Raw genomic sequence first — 21,913 nt, 5'->3', positions numbered from 1 at the left:
AGCTGAAGCGGGACTATTCCACGATGTCCCACAGCAAATTCCGCATTTTTTCAATCGAAAAATGTGTTGCGTTACTTATTGAACGCCCCACGTAGAAATAACCGACCTGAGCGACGTAAAGAGGACTGGGCACACAAAACTATTTGTGGGCTAAAACAGATATACAGTTGAGATTTATTGGGACAATCTTAATTAAGGAAATGTAACTATCCACGAAAGGAGAGCCTTACAAAACACTCATTCCATCTGTTTTTGACAACTCTCGTCACTTTTGAGACCTTTTCCAAAGACGAGCAGCTCTTTTCGCCACGGATTGGTGCAGTAAGAGCGAGAGAGTTAACCTGCGTTTACACTGAATTAAAGAACATGTTTTTGTTTGGAACATTATTCCACCAAGGCCAGCAACATCGCGTGAATATTTATCTGGAGGAACAAAGCCGCTACAATATTATGTATCCATGGCAGATTATGCTTTTCCATTACGGAAGCCATGTCCAAGAAAGCACAAACAAAGCACTAAAGAAAGAAGTTTTAACTCCGATCGCCTATGGCAAGGATGGCAGCAGAAAGTGTATTCGGTATTATGGACTCCGTGTTTCGTGTCATTCGAAAGCCATCAGTGTTGCAACCTGAGCAGGCATGAAGTTTGACTGTGACAGTAGGGTGTCTCCATAATTTCATAAGGAGAAATAGCGATTCAAGGAGCTATTACAGCCCACAAGAAGCTTTGATTATTACTGCCTACAGACAGGAGAAGTGATTCCACGGATATGGAGGCGAGATGCTGCTGCATCGTCTATTACTGCACTCCAAATATGATGCGGTGAACTTCAAACACATACAAATACATTTGTGGCGAATTTGCAAAGTATTCACTAGTATTTTATAGTTATAGGTGAATACTGTTGTACAGCAAAGTTTAAAAATAAATATACACAATCATAACCTTTCTCACTTCATCCACTGAATCCCCTTGCTTTCGTAGACAATTGAAACCAAACCATTGTGGTTGATACAAATAATCTGTCCCACTTCCAGATTTCTCGCAATCTTCAATTCTTTAGTATTCATTTCGTATACCTATACTGAGGTTTGAGCGACTTCAGTGTTTTATCCACATCATTGCTGCTGGTGCCAAGCAAGTGAGTCATGTTTCCATGTAGTATTTTTGTAACTGGGATTCGAACATTTCAGAGGCACTCCTTTGCCTCATACAGTGTGACAAATTCGTAAATATTGTTTCCTGTCAGTTAAATTTCCGAAAACGAACAGACAATTTAATGCAACACTACATAGTGTAGGGGCCAGAGCATAAGCAAACACAACCGCTATACAGCGGCATTTAGTGTTACCAGGCCACAAATAACGTCCCTTTGTACCGACGAAGCCATGAAACAATTTTTATGTTCGCAATATATGTTGCGACCATCAGTAGTCCATTACTAGCCACTAACAGTGTTGTGAACATTGTTGTAGAACTCAGTGTAAATGCGCCTGTACAAAGATGCTTGTCAAACGCAAGTGACAGAAGCTAGAGAGAGGCTTTGTGTCAGAGGCAAGTTCAGTATTAAAATTTCTAGATCTTACGGTCCAGGGAAGATCAGTCAGCTCATTATTCCCACACACACCTCACCAAATGACCGCGACGCTGATTCACATTAGAGCCCATGCTGCGACTTGCCGACAGTCATTATTCCCACGCACCATTCGACAATAGAACAGGAAAGAGGAGAAATGAACCCTCTGCACGTAAAGAGAAGACGCAAAAGCATGAAATACGTATCCCATCGAAGTAGCAACCGCACAACAGAGCCACCTAGTCTATGATCGGACAACCACAGCCACGAAGGAAACTCTCAGCGTTGAAGTGCGTTAGTTCGTATCTTGACCAACAGATGGCAGGGTAGATGGTAACATAGGCACCGTTACAATGCCGCAATCTAGGTTGCCACACCCTGTGCACTAGTGTCGGGCTAAACTCCGATTTTCCGATATCAGTGATTTCTGTGAATGCTACTTTTCAGTATCTGTTATTCTTAATTGTGATTTGTCGCAGTTAAGAGACGCAGTTAAGAAACCTAAGTCGCGTATCCCTCCGCCACTGCTATTTCTGCTACTTCCGCGATTTCTGTGACTTCTGCTACTTCTGCGATTTCTGTGACTTCTGCTACTTCTGCGATTTCTGTGACTTCTGCTACTTCTGCGATTTCTGTGACTCCTGCGATTTCTGTGACTTACCACCATATGAAAAAGCTACATCTGTCCACACAGAAAATTGCATCTCAACAAACCTGTCATTGGTAAGTGTGTTTTACGTTTTTTCTTCCGTTGGCTTTAATCTTGTATTAAAGAAACAACTGTGAAAATATTAATAGTGTAATTAATATGTAAGTAGCCATACAGTACCGTAATAGTTCGTGTTTAGAAAATGAATTCTAACATATTGTTATGTTCTCAGGTACCCGAACTACATTTCAGTCACTCAGTAAAGTGATAACTCAAAATATCATTGTCAGCAGATCTGGAGAAATTGCCACTGCGTCTTTAGACCGTTTTCGTCAGACGAGAGGTTAGTTTCTATGTGTTTCGATGGACTTAATTACTTAAGTGAGATCTTTCTTGCAAATGTGAAATATACCCCATTGAGTGGCTTTCATTACAGCAAATATTAGCAATCTACTCTGTCAATTATATTGCTTGTAATTAGTGACAGCAAAAATTGTTTAATAATTCTTGTGATTTTGCAGACACAGTTCTGGTTGCTGTACGTATCTATCCACATCAAGGCTGTTGGGAGAGAACCGTGAAGATTCAAGAGAGCTCTTAGAGGATTTGCAGTTTAAAAGTGACATTATTGCGAAATAAGTGTGCAGATGAGTGAGTAAACTGTGTTTTATTGAAGTTGTTGTGCGATTTTAAAGGAATAATAAATGTTAAATACAGTGAGCGAATAATGAAAATCTCATTTTCCACATGTTAAGCCATCCTATACCCATAATTTTCCGCCACATATTTATTGGTAAACACTTATTGGAGCGTGACATGCCGCCCCCCCCCCTCTTTCTCCACAATCTTGGTGTGACACTGACCTGTAACATATCCCGAAGTCTACAATATGCATTTTGAGGCTGTTGATACGAAAGTGGGAAGTACAGATCTTACAGTTAAATCAGGAATAGCGTAAGTGAATTACTTGAAAGTAGTGGTGGTCAGGAAATCGCGTATCTGTTAGAAATCACAGTGATTGAGAAGTCACAGATATCACAATAACAACTTTACAAAATCTAACTGCGATTTCAGTCACAGTTAGCAGTCGCAAGTAGCATTTCACATTCAACGCCGTGAGCCATCTGTTGGCCGAATTCCGTACCGCTTTCTGCGATTTCAGTGACAAATCACGGCTAGAAGTCGCAAGTAGCAACTAAAAAGCGCAGTTAACAGTGCCATCTGTTGGCCAAAGTTCGTACTACACTCATCTCTGCGACACGCTATCGAGTCTAACTGCGAATTCCGTGACAAGTCGCAACTAAGAGTCGCAAGTAGCAACTAAAAGGCGCAGTTAGTAGTGCCATCTGTTGGCCAAAGTTCGTACTACGCTCATCTCTGCGACACGCTATCGAGTCTAACTGCGAATTCCGTGACAAGTCGCAACTAAGAGTCGCAAGTAGCAACTAAAAAGCACAGTTAGCAGTGCCATCTGTTGAGCAAAGTTCATACTATGCTATTCGCTACCGAGTCAAACTGCGATTTCTGTGACAAATCGCAACTTTAAGAGTCGCAAGTAGCAACTAAAAAGCGTAGTTAACATTCTTTTCCTAGTGCCATCTGTTGACCAACGTACGTACTTCGTTACAAGAGCCTTGTGCCTCACGAGATCGACGTGCTGTGTGTGACTGTGTGCATAATACTGAATATGAATGGCTTATTTCTATAGTGGTACAAGTCCACTTTTGTTCATTTTGAGATACAGACTCGTAAAGTTAAATGAGTGCTGAAAAATCTGCAGTTGAGATACCAGAAATATTCAAGCATATGGCTTCTTGCTAGAGATGAACCCTTATTTATGTTGTTTGGATCATTAATTTCAGAAGCATTATAGACAAAAAAGTGGAGGTAATGGACTTGTACCACTATTGAAATAAGCCCTTCATATTATATGACGACATGCACATTCAGCATCAGTTATGGTTGGTCAAACACAGCTGTGACTCTGAATGTATTATATTAATAAGAAGCAACATTGCCTTTTTCTCCTGAAAATATCAAGTAACGTAACAAATGTGTTTGATTCTGCTTCCAATATGACAGTTTTGGTTAATACTCCACATGCCTACAGGACTTTGCAATGTTAACACAGCAGAACTCAGACACTTGTATAAGTGTAGTGAAATAAAAACAGTATTATTGTGTCATATGAATGGCTCACTTTTGTCCCGACACAATTCAAGACTCGGGAGAAAAGTTTTACACCTGGTGTTCTACATGGCAACTTCACACACAAGAACTTTTTGCCGACACTACTACCACCTACATCAGTAAGCTTTTCCTGTGTTACTTTCAAGTAATTCACTTAAGCTATTCCTGATTTAACTGTAAGATCTGTACTTCCCACTTTCGTATCAACAGCCTCAAAATGCATATTGTAGACTTCGGGATATGTTACAGGTCAGTGTCACACCAAGATTGTGGAGAAAGAGGGGGGGGGAGGCGGCATGTCACTCTCCAATGGAAATACGGAAGCGTCCGATCTTACCCGTCGGCTTTGACCCATGACGTCACAAATATGGCGGAAACGACCATAAACGACAATTCCAATATGGCGGATATAAAAACATCGCATACGTATCATAAACACTGAAATACACAGGTTTCACAAAAAGCCTAATGACTAACGGGACAAGCGTGGAAAATTGGGGGTTTTTGGGTGGGGAGAAACTAAATATACACAAATGTAGCCACCGACCGCCATACAAAACCACGCAAAACGACGAAAAAAATCGGGACTAGTGCAGCAGGGGATACAACCCGTCGGCTTTGAACAATGACGTCACAAGTCGCCAGAGAGCATGTATTACAGAGATGAAAGAGCTGAGGAGAATGTTGAGAAACAAAGGAATGCGAGAGAGATAAACATTGATCTTGTCAAAGGCATAAGTGTTTTTTGACTTTTTAAAAAAAAAATCTCACGAGATAGAATAAACTGATCCTACTTTATTAAGCAGCTCCCTTCAGTATCTAATAAGTGTTTTTTGGCTTTAAAAAAAAAATCTCACGAGATAGAATAAACTGATCCTACTTTATTAAGCAATAGTGTTTCTTTGGCTTTTTAAAAAAAAAATCTCACGAGATAGAATAAACTGATCCTACTTTATTAAGCAATAGTGTTTTTTTGGCTTTTTTAAAAAAAATCTCACGAGATAGAATAAACTGATCCCACTTTACTGAGCAATATCTTGTCAAAAACCGAGAAGCGATTCTTCTAATGTTGTAGCTCCCTTCAGTAGCTAATAAGTGTTTTTTGGCTTTTTTAAAAAAAATTTCACGAGATAGAATAAACTGATCCTACTTTATTAAGCAATAGTGTTTTTTAGGCTTTTTTAAAAAAAATCTCACGAGATAGAATAAACTGATCCTACTTTATTAAGCAATATCTTGTCAAAAGCCGAGAAGCGATTTTTCTAGTGTTGTAGCTGCCTTCAGTAGCTGATAAGTGTTTTTTGGGTTTAAAAAAAAAATCTCACGAGATAGAATAAACTGATCCTACTTTATTAAGTAATCAGTAAAAAACGAAATTGAAACATAACAGCAAAAGCTTATTAGAACACAGAACTGCTTTATTATCTATGCCTCGAAGTGAAGCCATTAAGATCTATGACTAACGAATGACGTTATGACGTCACACACCACAACACGCTTACGTCACGGGTCAAAGCCGACGAGTAAGATCGGAGGTTTCTGTTGACCCTCTCCAATAAGTGTTTACCAATAAATATGTGGCGGAAAATTATGGGTATAGGACGGCTTAACATGTGGAAAATGAGATTTTCATTATTCGCTCACAGTGTTTAACATTTATTATTCCTTTAAAATCGCACAACAACTTCAATAAAACACAGTTTACTCACTCATCTGCACACTTATTTCGCAATAATGTCACTTTTAAACTGCAAATCCTCTAAGAGCTCTCTTGAATCTTCACGGTTCTCTCCCAACAGCCTTGATGTGGATAGATACGTACAGCAACCAGAACTGTGTCTGCAAAATCACAAGAATTATTAAACAATTTTTGCTGTCACTAATTACAAGCAATATAATTGACAGAGTAGATTGCTAATATTTGCTGTAATGAAAGCCACTCAATGGGGTATATTTCACATTTGCAAGAAAGATCTCATTTAAGTAATTAAGTCCATCGAAACACATAGAAACTAACCTCTCGTCTGACGAAAACGGTCTAAAGACGCAGTGGCAATTTCTCCAGATCTGCTGACAATGATATTTTGAGTTATCACTTTACTGAGTGACTGAAATGTAGTTCGGGTACCCGAGAACATAACAATATGTTAGAATTCATTTTCTAAACACGAACTATTACAGTACTGTATGGCTACTTACATATTAATTACACTATTAATATTTTCACAGTTGTTTCTTTAAAACAAGATTAAAGCCAACGGAAGAACAAACGTAAAACATACTTACCAATGACAGGTTTGTTGAGATGCAATTTTCTATGTGGACAGATGTAGCTTTTTCATACGGTGGTAAGTCGCAGAAACCGCAGGAGTCACAGAAATCGCAGAAGTAGCAGAAGTCACAGAAATTGCAGAAGTAGCAGAAGTCACAGAAATCGCAGAAGTAGCAGAAGTCACAGAAGTCGCAGAAATCGCGGAAGTAGCAGAAATAGCAGTGGCGGAGGGATACGCGACTTAGGTTTCTTAACTGCGACTCTTAACTGCGACAAATCACAATTAAGAATAACAGATACTGAAAAGTAGCATTCACAGAAATCACTGATATCGGAAAATCGCAGTTTAGCCCAACATACTTGAAAGTAACACAGGAAAAGCTTACTTATGTAGGTGGTAGTAGTGTCGGCAAAATTTCTTGTGTGTGAAGTTGCCATGTAGAACACCAGGTGTAAAACTTTTCTCCCGAGTCTTGAACTGTGTCGGAACAAAAGTGAGCCATTCATATGACACAATAATACTGTTTTTATTTCACTTCACTTATACAGGTGTCTGAGTTCTGCTGTGTTAACATTGCAAAGTCCTGTAGGCATGTGGAGTATTAACCAAAACTGTCATATTGGAAGCAGAATCAAACACATTTGTTACGTTACTTGATATTTTCAGGAGAAAAAGGCAATGTTGCTTCTTATTAATATAATACATTCAGAGTCACAGCTGTGTTTGACCAACCATAACTGATGCTGAATGTGCATGTCGTCATATAATATGAAGAGCTTATTTCAATAGTGGTACAAGTCCATTACCTCCACTTTTTTGTCTATAATGCTTCTGAAATTAATGATCCAAACAAACATAAATAAAGGTTCATCTCTAGCAAGAAGCCATATGCTTGAATATTTCTGGTATCTCAACTGCAGATTTTTCAGCACTCATTTAACTTTACGAGTCTGTATCTCAAAATGAACAAAAGTGGACTTGTACCACTATAGAAATAAGCCATTCATATTCAGTATTATGCACACAGTCACACACAGCACGTCGATCTCGTGAGGCACAAGGCTCTCGTAACGAAGTACGTACGTAGGTCAACAGATGGCACTAGGAACAGAATGTTAACTGCGCTTTTTAGTTGCTACTTGCGACTCTTAGTTGCGATTTGTCACAGAAATCGCAGTTTGACTCGGAAGCGAATAGCATAGTATGAACTTTGCTCAACAGATGGCACTGCTAACTGTGCTTTTTAGTTGCTGCTTGCGACTCTTAGTTGCGACTTGTCACGGAATTCGCAGTTAGACTCGATAGCGTGTCGCAGAGATGAGCTTAGTACGAACTTTGCTCAACAGATGGCACTGCTAACTGCGCTTTTTAGTTGCTACTTGCGACTCTTAGTTGCGACTTGTCACGGAAATCGCACTTAGAGTCGATAGCGTGTCGCAGAGATGAGTGTAGTACGAACTTTGGCCAACAGATGGCACTGTTAACTGTGCTTTTTAGTTGCTACTTGCGACTTCTAGCCATGATTTGTCACTGAAATCGCAGAAAGCAGTACGGAATTCGGCCAACAGATGGCTCACGGCGTTGAATGTGAAGTGCTACTTGCGACTGCTAACTGTGACTGAAATCGCAATTAGATTTTGTAAAGTTGTTATTGTGATATCTGTGACTTCTCAATCACTATGATTTCTAACAGATACGCGATTTCCTGCCCACCACTACTGTGCACAATCGACGCACCATCTTGTGGAACACTGCATTCCAACAAATCATCCACTTTGCTGCTCTTACAGAGAAACACCTACAAATTTAACAAGACTAATGTTATCTTATTCATAAAGAAAGAATAGATACGAGTCCTTTTCCTCTTTTGTAAGTAATTTCCAGAACTTGTAACCCAGATCACGTAAGATCTTACGTGATCTGGGCTTGTAATTTTCACTACCCATCCTACGCACAGTGATATGCTCACAGCTTTGCAAGAGCTCTTAGCTTCCTCTAAGAACTTAGTGTCTCTACACACTGCGAACTTTTTAGAGTATTGGTAATTTTCACTACCCATCCTACGCACAGTGATATGCTCACAGCTTTGCAAGAGCTCTTAGCTTCCTCTAAGAACTTAGTGTCTCTACACACTGCGAACTTTTTAGAGTATTGGTACCGTACTACAATCGGTAAAAAAGAAACCCTTATAGCATCATTGTGTTGTCTGTCTGTCTGTCCGTCCGTCCGTCCGCCTTTTCAAAACCCTTTACCTGAGGAACGGCCAGACGTATCAAGTTGACCTTATATCGTATGTTAAGATCTACAGTCTCTTGGTGCTGTATAAAAGTGAAACTTCTAAGTAAATGCAATCAAAAGATACGACCATTTATTTTATAAATTTTGATACGCGCAAACTCACTCATCAAAACCTACAGCGTACCTTCCGTTGACCTAGAATCATGAAATTTGCCAAGAAGCAGGCTTCATAATATAACCAAACGAAAAAATCCGAAGACTGTTAATTTGTAATTACATCACACGACAAAAAAGTTTGTCATTTATGCATTATTTGCATTATCAGACTATCTGGCCGTTCGCCTCTTAAGACCTCTTTTTTTCAGAATGGATAAACGTATCAAATTGAAATTTATATCACATACTAAGGTCTACGGTCCCTTTGCGGTGTAATAAACGTTAGCATCAAGTCAGTGCAGTCAAAAGAGACGGCCATTAATGGCACAGGATACTTTCTCTTGGCCTAGAATCACGAAATTTGGCAAGAAGAAAGGTTTCGCAGTACAAGTAACGGGAAAATGCGAAATTGTTAATTTTTATGACAGGAAAACCTTTTTTATCATTGTTATCCGACTTCAAAGTTGAAATTAAAACATACTCGGAAGAACTGGGATCCCTGGAACCGATATCTTGCGAGTATCAATGTCAATAACAGTCAAAAATCTTCGAGATTCATGGTTCCGGAAGTGAGTCTATACTGAACCCTTAGTGCGTGAGTCCTGCTCGCACCTGGCCCAATCTTTTGTATTTAACTGCGCGTTTTTGGTATGACACTAGAAATATGAACCAATCTGTTCTCATACTCCCATCTGTCTTTACGTAGAGGTAGACACTATAGGCAATGCTGCAAGTGGTTACCACGCATCCTGACACAGCCTTCAGCCGTTCTTAGCAGTGAATCACGCATTCTTTCAAATACACCTGGCTCCAACTGTCGCATGCATCGGTCACACGTGTCTGGAACGTCTGCACATTGGCGATGTGTTGCGCAAACACCAACAGATTTAAATACCCCTGAAGTCAGAAATCCAACGGATTTAGGTGCAGTGAAACGCCAGGCAACGCTACCGAACTTCCTCGACGAGTAACACGACCTACATCGCCGAACACTATGCATTACTCATCATCACAAGTAAAGCTCCCCGTATCTTACGGGTACTGGCTCCCGGACACATTATTATAGAAACATTTCTTAGTTTTGACCAAAACTCACTTTTTTTAACAACCTCACGGCAGCTACGTCACCGGCTTAGCGTACTAAAATTTCTTTTTGTTTCCGCACGACTTCGTTGTTCTGTTTGGTGCACTTGAAGACGATGCAAAGCTCTAAAGTGGCCTGTAGTGCTAAATACAGTACTTAATTTAATCAAACAGTCTGGTGTAAATGACATCGTTTTTTGAAGATAGTTTTTAATAAGTCTGGAAGATACATTCGAGAAACTGAAACAGTTGGTACTTTGCGTACCCAACATTGAACTCTGCCGTATTTTCCTGCGTCTAGTGGAACAAGAACTCATGTGTTCGTTAGTTGTCCAGCATCATTCAGGTCCAATCTACAACGAGGAAAGGCTTCAATTAGCGTACAATTTTCTTGTGTAAGTTCTATTGCATATGAATGAGACGTGAATCTTAAATATGCAGATCATTTCGCAACAGAAAGTTGCTCAATAGCAAGTTGATAGAAGCATGCTGATTTACCGAGAACAGATGATAAAACACAAAAATTAATAAGAATAACAGCAGTTGCAGTTATCATAGTATTTTCTGTGCAACGACTCCAGATTGTTTTTTCGCAGTTTTGGGGAAAAATATTTTTTAGGGGGAACTTATGAGGAAACAGGTACCTTAGCGAAATTTTTAGGAAAGAAAATTTTGTGTCGGTGAGAATGGGGAGGTATTTTATCTCCTTGGCCTTAATACTTATGCCATATCTGATAATTTTACTTCGTCCATTTCATAATGAATGATCCCTGACTCTGAGCTCGTATTCTGGTCTCATTCCATTACAAACATCGGTATGTTGCATCCTGCCGGAATCGTGAAAATGTCTACTATTATTTAGTGTATAAATGGTAGATCTTATTTGAAATGGAGGCAACATACGCTGTAATATTTAAGAGAAACCATGATTTTCCTAGTTTTTCTTCGGTGAGTGTCAACTTCAGGTGCGCATAAAAATCGGGCCGTAATTAGGAGAAAAATTCCCGTTACATAGTTTAAAGATACAACCTTGTTCTATTTACACGCGGATTTTCGTTATTTTCTGGTTATTCATTTGATCACTATAATGCTAAACGCAAGACGCTGCGACTGAGCTTACTGTTGTAGCTATGACGACGAACAACGCTTGAACTTTTGTTGGTTACATCATATGTCTTTACTAACGCATATTCCTCGTGTTTGTTAGGTAACAGTCTGTAAAGCAGTTGTGTTAGTAGCTGCAATATATGTGATGCTGTGATGGAGCGCAGTTGTCACACCAGAGCATCGCCGTTGTTCTAATGCGCCAAAAGCGCCTGTTCAATCAGCGGAGAACGGCAACGTCGCAGTCGCATTCCAGTACAGCATTGCCGCATTCAGATTTTGTTGCGAGTAGAGGGATATATTATGGGAAATTGCAAATAAATGCTCGATATGCGAAGAACCCACAATAAATGAACGTTTGTATAGCACATTTCAACAGTAAATGGAAAAGTCGATTAGCTCGAATAAATTTTGCAGTCAACAATGATGACTGAAATAAAACCTACCTTAATCGCGTTCGCTGCGGGCCTGAGGTCTCAACTGCTGCTACGGCAGTCGTCTACTTGGATCAGCAACGGTTCTATTGTTATATCAGGACAGTGGGTTCTTGTGCAGAACTGTTTTCAAATTTGTGTACGTGGCTCAGTGAATTCTTCCAAACACTCTGGGGAACACTTTCCAGAGCGGAGCGACACAACTGTAAAGTATTTATTTTAAAATTCTTGTTCTCCTTTGCTACCTTGTTTTTGACAATACCAAAATAACATGTATGGAGTTCAAGGTGCGCTACAGGCAACCACACGAGTTTAATTTCCTTGTCCATTGATAGCAGCATACTTTCCAAAAGATCTTCCTGCTCCATGAAGTGCGATCTCGCGTGTTCCAATAGGCCAGCTTTAGTAAATTCTTCATATGTGACATTCGATGGAAGCACTACATCACTGCTTTCCATCCATTCAATAATAGAATCCTTTCTCCATTTCGTAGATGGATTTCATGATACTGGATTTATCTTTGTGTGATACGATTGCTGATCTGTTTTTGATAATTTTTCGAGAACGCTTCTAAACCACTCTTCGTAGTATGTGGCAATCATTTCAGAATGATAATCTGTACTTTTCGCCCAATAAAACATAAACTGGTACTTTGCACGAAGTCATATTTGTTCCCAATGTGGCACATTATAATCCGTTTTCCAGAACCGAACTGTATATGAATTCCTCCTTTCGAGGCATTTCGCTCTTGAACACTTTCTATGTGATAATCGTATACATTTTCTGATCCATAAGGCATATTTTGTTCCTGCCAACCAAACTTTCTGGAAAAGTTTGCGCCACACCAACTCTCATCAGTGTAATAAATAGTCTTATTTCGCGCAAGAACTCGTCTCTTCTTCCTGATACTTCGTTATTTTCCATCAACATAGGTTTTTTGTTGAAGTTTTTGTACCTGAAGCCTAAATTTCGAATAGCACACCAAAGGGTTGTTTCACTCATATCAGGAAAACCCTCCATTTCAGCCTTCAACTTTTCCAACACGGCTGCCACTGCTGGAAACTGCTTTTCCACATAGAATTCCTGCATTTATCACCTTATGACTCCCCGTGTAAACTCTTCCAATGTCGCCTGCCACAACTCTTTTTTGTTGATAAAAGACATGAAGTTTTTCTATATTCTCTCGAAATTCGCTTCACTGCATTTTCACTAATACCGAGACATGCAGAAGCTCTCTTTACGGCCTGTGATACGGAACTGCAAGCGACATGTTCTTTTTCTGCCTCAAGGTAAGCACGCATACTGATCATCAGAGACTATTCACAACTCCGTATATGATGCATGGTTTCACATAAGTTCAAGGTAACTAATTATGTTAGGGCACCGTCTCACACGACTACACAACGAATAAGAGTACGATTTTTTGCTATCCGACTGGGAAGACGCAATTTAAACAATGAACAATGAAGTGGAAATACTGTTCAGAGGTCCGTCAACACAATACATGCGAGCCCGCGGTGCATAGAAACGCAAAAGCAAATAAATTAAAAACGTTAGATTAGCGCTTTGTGTAGCTTTACTTGCTTCAAAACATAGCAGCTGTGAAAGGCAACAACAGAGCTTGAATTTACACTTTCGTCTTGATAATATGTATGACCATTAGGCGAATTGCGGCAATGTACGGCCACCATCGTTAGGGCAAAACGAATAATTGCAAAACTACTACAATTCGTGTGGAAGTTGAGTATGATTGTATCTTTAAACTGTGCAAAGGAAATTTTTCTTCTAATTGCGATCCGACTTCTATGGCTTCTCAAATGTGACACTCGCCAAAAATGGTGGAAAAAGCAGGCTTTCTCTTAAACATTACTGTGTATGCATTCATACATCAAATGAAAGTACACATTTTCACGATCCTGGCAAGGTATAACACATCGAATTCGTCATGCGATATGACCAGAGTATGAGATCAGTCAGGGGTCAATCATTCTGCAATGGATAATAACACCATCTCCGATATTTTCGTTCAAATAACACATATTTAGTTTTCTAGATACTCACTAGACGTCACTCCTCTTCACATCAGTCGATAGCGTATTTTGCAGACTATAAGGCGCCGTTCATACTAAGGCGACATAAGATAAGCAATATGTAGTTGTTGTTGTGGTCCTCAGTCCAGAGACTGGTTTGATGCAGCTCTCCATGCTACTCTATCCTGTGCAAGCTTCTTCATCTCCCAGTACCTGCTGCGACCTACATCCTTCTGAATCTGTTTAGTGTATTCATTTCTTGGTCTCCCTCTACGATTTATTATCCTCCGTGCTGCCCTCCAATACTAAATTGGTGATCCCTTTTATGCCTCAGAATACGTCCTACCACCGAGCCCTTCTTCTAGTCAAGTTGTGCCACAAATTTCTCTTCTCCCCAATTCTATTCAATACCTCCTCATTAGTTATGTGATCTACCCATCTAATCTTCAGCATCCATCTGTAGCACCACATTTCGAAAGCTCCTATTCTCTTTTTGTCTAAACTATTTATCGTCCACGTTTCACTTCCAGACATGGCTACACTCCATACAAATATTTTCAGAAATGACTTCCTGACACTTAAATCGATACTCGATGTTAACAAATTTCTCTTCTTCAGAAACGCTTTCCTTGCCATTGCCAGTCTACATTTTATATCCTCTCTACTTCGACGACCATCATCAGTTATTTTGCTCCCCAACTAGCAAAACACATTTACTACTTTAAGCGTCTCATTTCCTAATCTAATTCCCTCAGCATCACTCGACTTAAATCGACTGCATTCCATTATCCTCGTTTTGCTTTTGTTGATGTTCATCTTATATCCTCCTTTCAAGACACTGTCCATTCCGTTCAGCTGCTCTTCCGGGTCCTTTGCTGTCTCTGACAGAATTACAATGTCATCAGCGAACCTAAAAGTTTTTATTTCTTCTCCATGGATTTTAATTCCTACTCCGAATTTTTTTGTTTCCTGTACTGCTTGCTCATTATACAGATTGAATAACATCGGAGATAGGCTACAACCCTGTCTCACTCCCTTCCCAACCACTGCTTCCCTTTCATGCCCCTCGACTCATAACTGCCATCTGGTTTCTGTACAAATTGTAAATAGCCTTTCACTCCTGTATTTGACCCCTGTCACCTTCAGAACTTGAAAGAGAGTATTCCAGTCAACATTGTCAAAAGCTTTCTCTAAGTCCACAAATGCTAGAAACGCAGGCTGCCTTTCCTTAATCTATTTTATAAGATAAGTCGTAGGGTCAGTATTGTCTCACGTGTTCCAACATTCCTATGGGATCCAAACTGATCTTCCCCGAGGTCGTCTTCTACCAGTTTTTCCATTTGTCTGTAAAGATTTCGTGTTAGTATTTTGCAGCCGTGAGTTATTAAACTGATAGTTCGGTAATTTTCACATCTGTCAACACCTGCTTTCTTTGGGATTGGAATTATTATATTCTTCTTGAAGTCTGAGGGTATTTCACCTGTCCCACACATTTTGCTCACCAGATGGTAGAGTTTTGTCAGAGCTGGCTCTCACAAGGCTATTAGCAGTTCTAATGGAATGATATCTACTCCCGGGCCTTGTTTCGACTTAGGTCTTTCAGTGCTCTGTCAAACTCTTCACGCAGTATCATATTTCCCATTTCATCCTCTTCCATTTCCTAATATTGTCGCCCTTGTATAGACCCTCTATATTCCTTCCACCTTTCCGCTTTCCCTTCTTTGTTTAGAACTGGGTTTCCATCAGAGCTCTTGATAATCATGCAAGTGGTTCTCTTTTCTCCAAAGGTCTCTTTAATTTTCCTGTAGGCAGTATCTATCTTACCGCTAGTGATATACGCCTCTACATCCTTACATTTGTCCTCTAGCCATGCCTGCTTAGCCATTTTGCACTTCCTGTCGATCTCATTTTTGAGACGTTTGTATTCCTTTTTGCCTGCTTCATTTACTGCGTTTCTGTATTTTCTCCTTTCATCAATAAAATTCAGTATCTCTTTTGTTACCCAAGGATTTCTATTAGTCCTCGTCTTTTTACCTACTCGATCCTCTGCTGCCTTCACTATTTCATCTCTCACAGCTACCCATTCTTCTTCTACTGTATTTCTTTCCATCCCGATATGTAGTAAGAAGTATATTGCGACGATATATTGCTAAGAAGGTTCATGACAGTGGGCGATAAATCGACGCGACATGGGTGATAAAAATGTGGTGTGAACAGAAGTCTCACTACCTCAGTTACAAGTATGAGCTCAAGTGAATAAGACGTTGTAGTGCCTTATTGGTTCAGGTGTACGATGAGAAAAAGGAAATACTGGTTACATCCCTACATTCTTACCAACGTGTACCACAGTTTGGCTGTTGTTTCTCCAGAGCTGTCTCAACATGAACAAAAATTCAGGGAGTTTTACTGAATGAAACCCGAAAACGTTCATTTTCTGAAATGGTTCAAATGGCTCTGTGCTCTATGGGACTCAACATCTGAGGTCATCAGTCCTCTAGAACTTAGAACTACTTAAACCTAACTAAGGATATCACACATATCCATGCCCGAGGTGGGATTCGAACCTGCGACCGTAGCGGTCGCGCGGTTCCAGACTGAATCGCCTAGAACCGCTCGGCCACATCGGCCGGCTCCTTTTTCTGAAGCACCTAGCGTCACAAACCCTTGAAAAAAAAAGATACACACTTCAGGAAGGCTATTTCTCCAGATGAAAAACTTCCGATTATTGTAAGGTAAATAGAAATAAATGTAAACAGTAATATTAATGAAATTGAGCAGTTTTATTTTTATAATGGTTTATTAATATTTTACACATTGTGACAACTAGTTTCACTTTCTTGCGGCAGTAGGGTAATCAGATTGAATCCCGAAGTCGTTGCAATATCGCTCATGTTAGACTGGGTTTGTAAGATGTCATGATGGAATACGAACTCCAAGTAGAAGGACTGGAACACTCCAACTTGAAGGACTGGAACCAACTGAAACACTCGATTCCACATTCTCTCGTTTGTCCTCTTCCAACAACTTTATGTAGAAGAGACATTGTCTGAATTCTGAAAATCCCCCTCAGATGCGATCCAACAACTTTATGTAGAAGAGACATTGTTCGTATTCTGAAAATCCCCCTCCGATGCGAGCTAAGGTTTTTCAGATCAGGTAAAAGAGAAATAAGGAAATTCTGTTCATCATCTTGGTCACTTTTATTAGAAAAGTTTTCCATGTTCATCCTTTCTATAAAAGTATCGTCGACTTGGTCTTTTTCCTTTCGTTTTTTGTGTGTTTCACTTGAGCTTTTACGAGCAGGTTTCTCAAGTAATTGCACGGAAGAAGCTTTGTCAGGCATCTTCCTCTTCAATAAATGTGTCGCTTTTATCATTCTAACTAATATTGGACTCCTCTATTGCTGTATCTTCAATGCGAAGATTGCCGGACGTATTTTCTCCTTTCAAATACGGTTGCAGAAAAGCTAAATAATACGTTTTCTTTGAATTCTGGCTAGCACCAGACTTTAGTGGTCTCAGCGAACGCACATATGCTGTTCTGATATTCTTCCATCTCTCTCGACAGTTCTTTTCTGAAACAAGATTTCAAAAAGTACACATCAATAGGATTTATTTTAAAATGTTGTTTAGTAAAACGAAAACACAATGAGACTTATGCAACTATTTACGATTTAAAACCCTCAATTTAGTTAACATACATGTTATAATTCTTATTTTGTTTTTATTCTTGTGTAATACTTGCTGAAAAACAAGACACAAAATTTTTGTAACTTTTTTAGGTATCTAGCTACTGGAAGCAGTTTTCAGGATCTTTCCTTGCAATTTTACAGAGGTAAATCAACTGTCATTTACATTGTTCATTCGACTTGTACTGCTATATGGTCTCACTTACAACTGCTGTATATGCTACAACTATCGGAGGAAACTGAGAGGCAAATATCAAAGCGTTATTATGAGTTATGAAATTTACCTGAAACTTCCTGGCAGATTGAAACTGTGTGCCGGACCGAGACTCGAAGTCGGGACCTTCGCGTTTCGCGGGCAAGTGCTCTACCAACTGAGCTACCCATGAACGACTCACGGCACCTCCTGATAGCTTTACTTCCACCGTACCTCGCCTCATGAAATTTACCTAACTATATTGGTTCTCTCGATGGCAAACATTTCCGCATTCAGTGTTCCCCAAATACTGGGTCCACATATTATAATTACAAAGAATTCTTTTCAATAGTTCTAATGGCTTTGTCTGACCCAGATGGAATGTTCATCGCTGTAGAGGGGGGAGACTACGGACGGAGTCGGGACGGTGCTGTGCTCCGCAAATCAACTCTCGGAGAATTATTGCACAGTAATAAACAGAGAATACGCGAAGCAAGTCCCTTGCCAGGCGAGGCAAATGACAATCCTTTTCCGTTCTACTCTGTGACAGATGAAGCATTCCCTCTCCAACATAATATAACACGACCCTTTCCAAAAAGTGTTTTAAATGATGCAAAAGAATATTCAACTTTCCACTATCAAGAGGCAGAAAAAGTGTGGAATGCAACTTTGGAACGTTAACCTCAAAATTTAGTCTATTTGACCGACCAATTTATACCAACAGAAGTAACGCTGTGCAGACTTTCGAGGCAGCATGTGTGCTTCATAATTTTATATGCAGACGAGAAGGCCAACCGTATGTTCCACAACAATTTAGTAAGTGTTCTGTGATACCAGCATTACCAGACAACGGTGCGTTCAGTCAAAGCAACAGCTTGAACGAAGCAAATCGCTTACGAAATTAACTAGGTGAGTACTTTCTGAAGCCAACTGGTGCAATCCCTACACAATGGAGATGTATAGGTTTACAAGACCCAGCCACTTAGTACAACCGATTCTTTATATACCTGTAAACCGTTCAAATTAAAATAAAAAATACGAAAATTTAAAATAAAATAGGTGGGCATACTTCATTATACAGCACCATTTGTTAATTTAAAATAATGTTAAGTTCTTAAATTTATCAGGTTATTGAAAATTTAATTTGAAGCAACATTTTTGGTAAGTGACTATTCTGTCAAATTGAAATATAATTAAATTACTTATTTCGTGTGAGGGTTTCAAAATAGTTACAGTATGAGTTAATAATATTGCAATTTAATTCCTTACTTGTCTTTTGCGTAATAAATAAATATATACCCGTGTCTTTTATTTCTGATGAAATTTCCCTCTACGCAGCACTCGTCACATCTGTCTTACTGTATGCGGCAATGGAATAATTCCAGTTGCACTGATGAGCTTTCACTAAATTAATGAAACGAAGTACAGAATTGTATTCTCTTCTCTCCGTCATGTTAACAGCTCGAAATATCGTACGCTACTAATCACTGCAGAGACCGGCATGCAGCACTGGGGGAGATACGTCACTTACGATACGTTGCGCAATCGCACCGCTGTGAACCTTTTTATCGCCGCGCTTTAGATTTCAAATGTCTGTCCATGCGTGTCCCGTGTCGTATGTCGCTTACGATCTGTCGCTTATCGTATATCGCCTTAGTATGAACGGCGCCTAGGACGCTATGGGCTATAGGATACACCTTCATTTTAAATCAATTTTGTTTAAAAATTACATTTTTATTATCAGACTGCAAAGCCAGACTAAAAAAATTCTTAGTTTATAAAACCGAAAAAATCCTTACAAGCCATGAAAATCGTCTTCATCTATTTTAGCCATTTTGCATTCAGTCCTCTATTCGCACATTTAGCATTCCTCATTTTTTTCAGTTCTTCTTTACAAGCCCGCCAGTCGCGAATGGTATTTTCTGTTGGTGGAGGGCCGAAACGCCGCTTAACTGTTCCATGCTCTTCTGCATATGCAATTACTTTCAATTTACAGCCCGCAACATAGGAATACCTTCTATTTTTTCCATTACGAAACAAGCTACTAACAAAAACATTGTACTGTTATCGATGAAACAAACCAGTTTCCGTTCAAGTTCACTGGCAGCGTAGGCTACAGTGACGCATCACAGGCTGGACAGTGTTCTGGGTTTGTGATGGCGGGGCAGGAGGGACTGTTAGCAAGCTTGTGAATCACCGCAACTCAAGGTCGTCGTATCAGTGGACTGCTGCTGCCAGTTGAACCCAGTGTGAATCCAGTGTTGCCAGATAGAGATAGGTTCCCGCGATATCGAATGTATGGCCATTTTTAAGACAGGCGGGAACTTTAAACACAACACTGGACATTTTTATATTAATTTCGAGTATAAGACGTATCTGAATATAGGAGAGATTTTTCGAACAAAAAAGTGCTAGTTATCGGGCGTAAAATACGGTACACTTTTTCTTCTTAGGGGGACGTTAGGCTCGGCGCGTAATACATCTCCATGATACCACTATGACGAGTAAAACGTACGTCCATAGTTTCGACCGTTTGGGATGTCTATCGACTTTCGTTGCCGTATCGAGTTGTGAAGATACGTGGTACTAGATTTCGTCGTTGTAGTTAAAGCTTGTATCAGATGGGTTTTACATTGCAACGTGTGTCCTATGAATATATACTGTTTCAGATAATGAGGACGTCTTAAAAACGCATCGGTATTAGTATGATTTGTTACAATTAGCCGGCCGGAGTGGCCGAGCGGTTCTAGGCGCTACAGCCTGGAACCACGCGATCGCTACGGTCGCAGGTTCGAATCCTGCCTCGGGCATGGATGTGTGTGATGTCCTTAGGTTAGTTAGGTTTAACTAGTTCTAAGTTCTAGGGGACTGATGACCTCAGCAGTTAAGTCCCATAGTGCTCAGAGCCATTTGAACCATTTTTTTGTTACAATTAACTGTAAGGTAATGACAAATCGGCCTTCAGGAGGTATAAATAAAAACGCAGCTACAGATTTTGGGTGTTCACTGTAGCATACTGAACAGAGGCGTTGCGTTGCTCAGAGAGATATGGGCTAGGTGGTGGTGTGGTGCAGTGATGGTAAATCAACAGAACCATGAAAAAAGCATGAAGAAAGCAAATTTGGCTCCCCTAGGGTAGGTTTTTTTTTGATTCAGGCTATTGTTTTTATTTATAAATTAAAAAATTTTCTTTATGTACAATAATGGTTTGATTTGTTCCATAATTTTACAGCTGTGAACACATAATTCCACCGCTTTAAACTGCCAATACCGATATCAAATAATGGTTTAAGGATATTTGGGGAAAAGTTGGCGAAACCGTATCATTTTGGGAACCTTTTTGGTCCGCTATAGGTAAATTTCGAAAACTCAGTCTGGAAACGCTGCTTTCGTGAGGTTGAATTGCAGTGAGGAAACTGGGTATACATCCAGACGCACTGACATTTTCTGACTAGTTTGTGGTGTCGATAAAAAAAATTTACACCGTGATGAATAGTCACAAAGTACCCTAAAACGAAGAAGAACATGTTTTTGCTAGTTTCTGAATCATCGAGATAGAGGTCAACATAACGTATTCCTAAGGAAGTTCATTGTAACAGAACACCCGGCCGGGGTGGCCGAGCGGTTCTAGGCGCTACAGTCTGAAACCGCGCGACCGCTACGGTCGCAGGTTCGACTCCTGCCTCGGGCATGGATGTGTGTGACGTCCTCAGGTTAGTTAGGTTTAAGTAGTTCTAAGTTCTAGGGGACTGATGACCTCAGAAGTTAAGTCCCATAGTGCTGAGAGCCATTTTTTTGTAACAGAACAACATTCGCCATTAAGACGAAGTGAAACGAATTACGTTGAGTGACTCATCGGCTGGAAATTTATCCCTCTTTCCGTTATACTGTGCAAGGATTTATGACACTACAAGTTACGTCCTCAGAAGCCGTATTCTTATTGAAAATGTTATCAATGCAGCGGCCCTCGCAACTGCAGCACTTTCTTTATATACCTCACTACATGAAGAGTTTCATGGCAGTGAAATTCAGTGTGGGTTGAAGCATTGTCAGTGGCTTCTCCAAGAAGGCATATATTTTATGGACGAAATATTGATCACCCTTGTAGTTGCGTCAAATAGTGACCAATTGGCTTCGTCAAATGTTCAATCAACGAGAGTGAGGACTGAATGTTAGATCTAACATCAACGGATAAAAACGGGATTGGCTCTTATTTCGAGTAGTTTGAAGTAAAAAACACTTCTTACAAGGAGATGAACCTTTGGATATACCTCAAACGAGATGGTTAGACAAGCCCA

The 21,913-nt window shown here is 39.9% G+C and overlaps 2 long non-coding RNA genes across 2 annotated transcripts; one reads left to right on the top strand and one right to left on the bottom strand.

Moving 5' to 3' along the window:
• Nucleotides 1-2,231: 2,231 nt before the first annotated feature.
• Nucleotides 2,232-2,797, top strand: LOC126458751 (uncharacterized). The gene is made up of 3 exons (XR_007585724.1): nucleotides 2,232-2,300; nucleotides 2,459-2,569; nucleotides 2,748-2,797. It is a non-coding gene; the product is annotated as an uncharacterized LOC126458751 (long non-coding RNA).
• A 13,696-nt stretch (nucleotides 2,798-16,493) lies between these two features.
• On the bottom strand, nucleotides 16,494-19,085 carry LOC126458740 (uncharacterized). Its single transcript, XR_007585715.1, has 2 exons — nucleotides 18,885-19,085; nucleotides 16,494-17,308 (listed from the first exon to the last, which is right to left on the bottom strand). It is a non-coding gene; the product is annotated as an uncharacterized LOC126458740 (long non-coding RNA).
• Between the last annotated feature and the right edge of the window lie 2,828 nt (nucleotides 19,086-21,913).

The sequence above is a fragment of the Schistocerca serialis genome, chromosome 1, assembly GCF_023864345.2.
Source record: "Schistocerca serialis cubense isolate TAMUIC-IGC-003099 chromosome 1, iqSchSeri2.2, whole genome shotgun sequence".
In the NCBI taxonomy this organism is placed as follows: Eukaryota; Metazoa; Arthropoda; class Insecta; order Orthoptera; family Acrididae; genus Schistocerca; species Schistocerca serialis.
The sequence above is the reverse complement of the archived record's forward strand: the minus strand, read 5'-3'. Positions and strand labels throughout refer to the sequence as shown.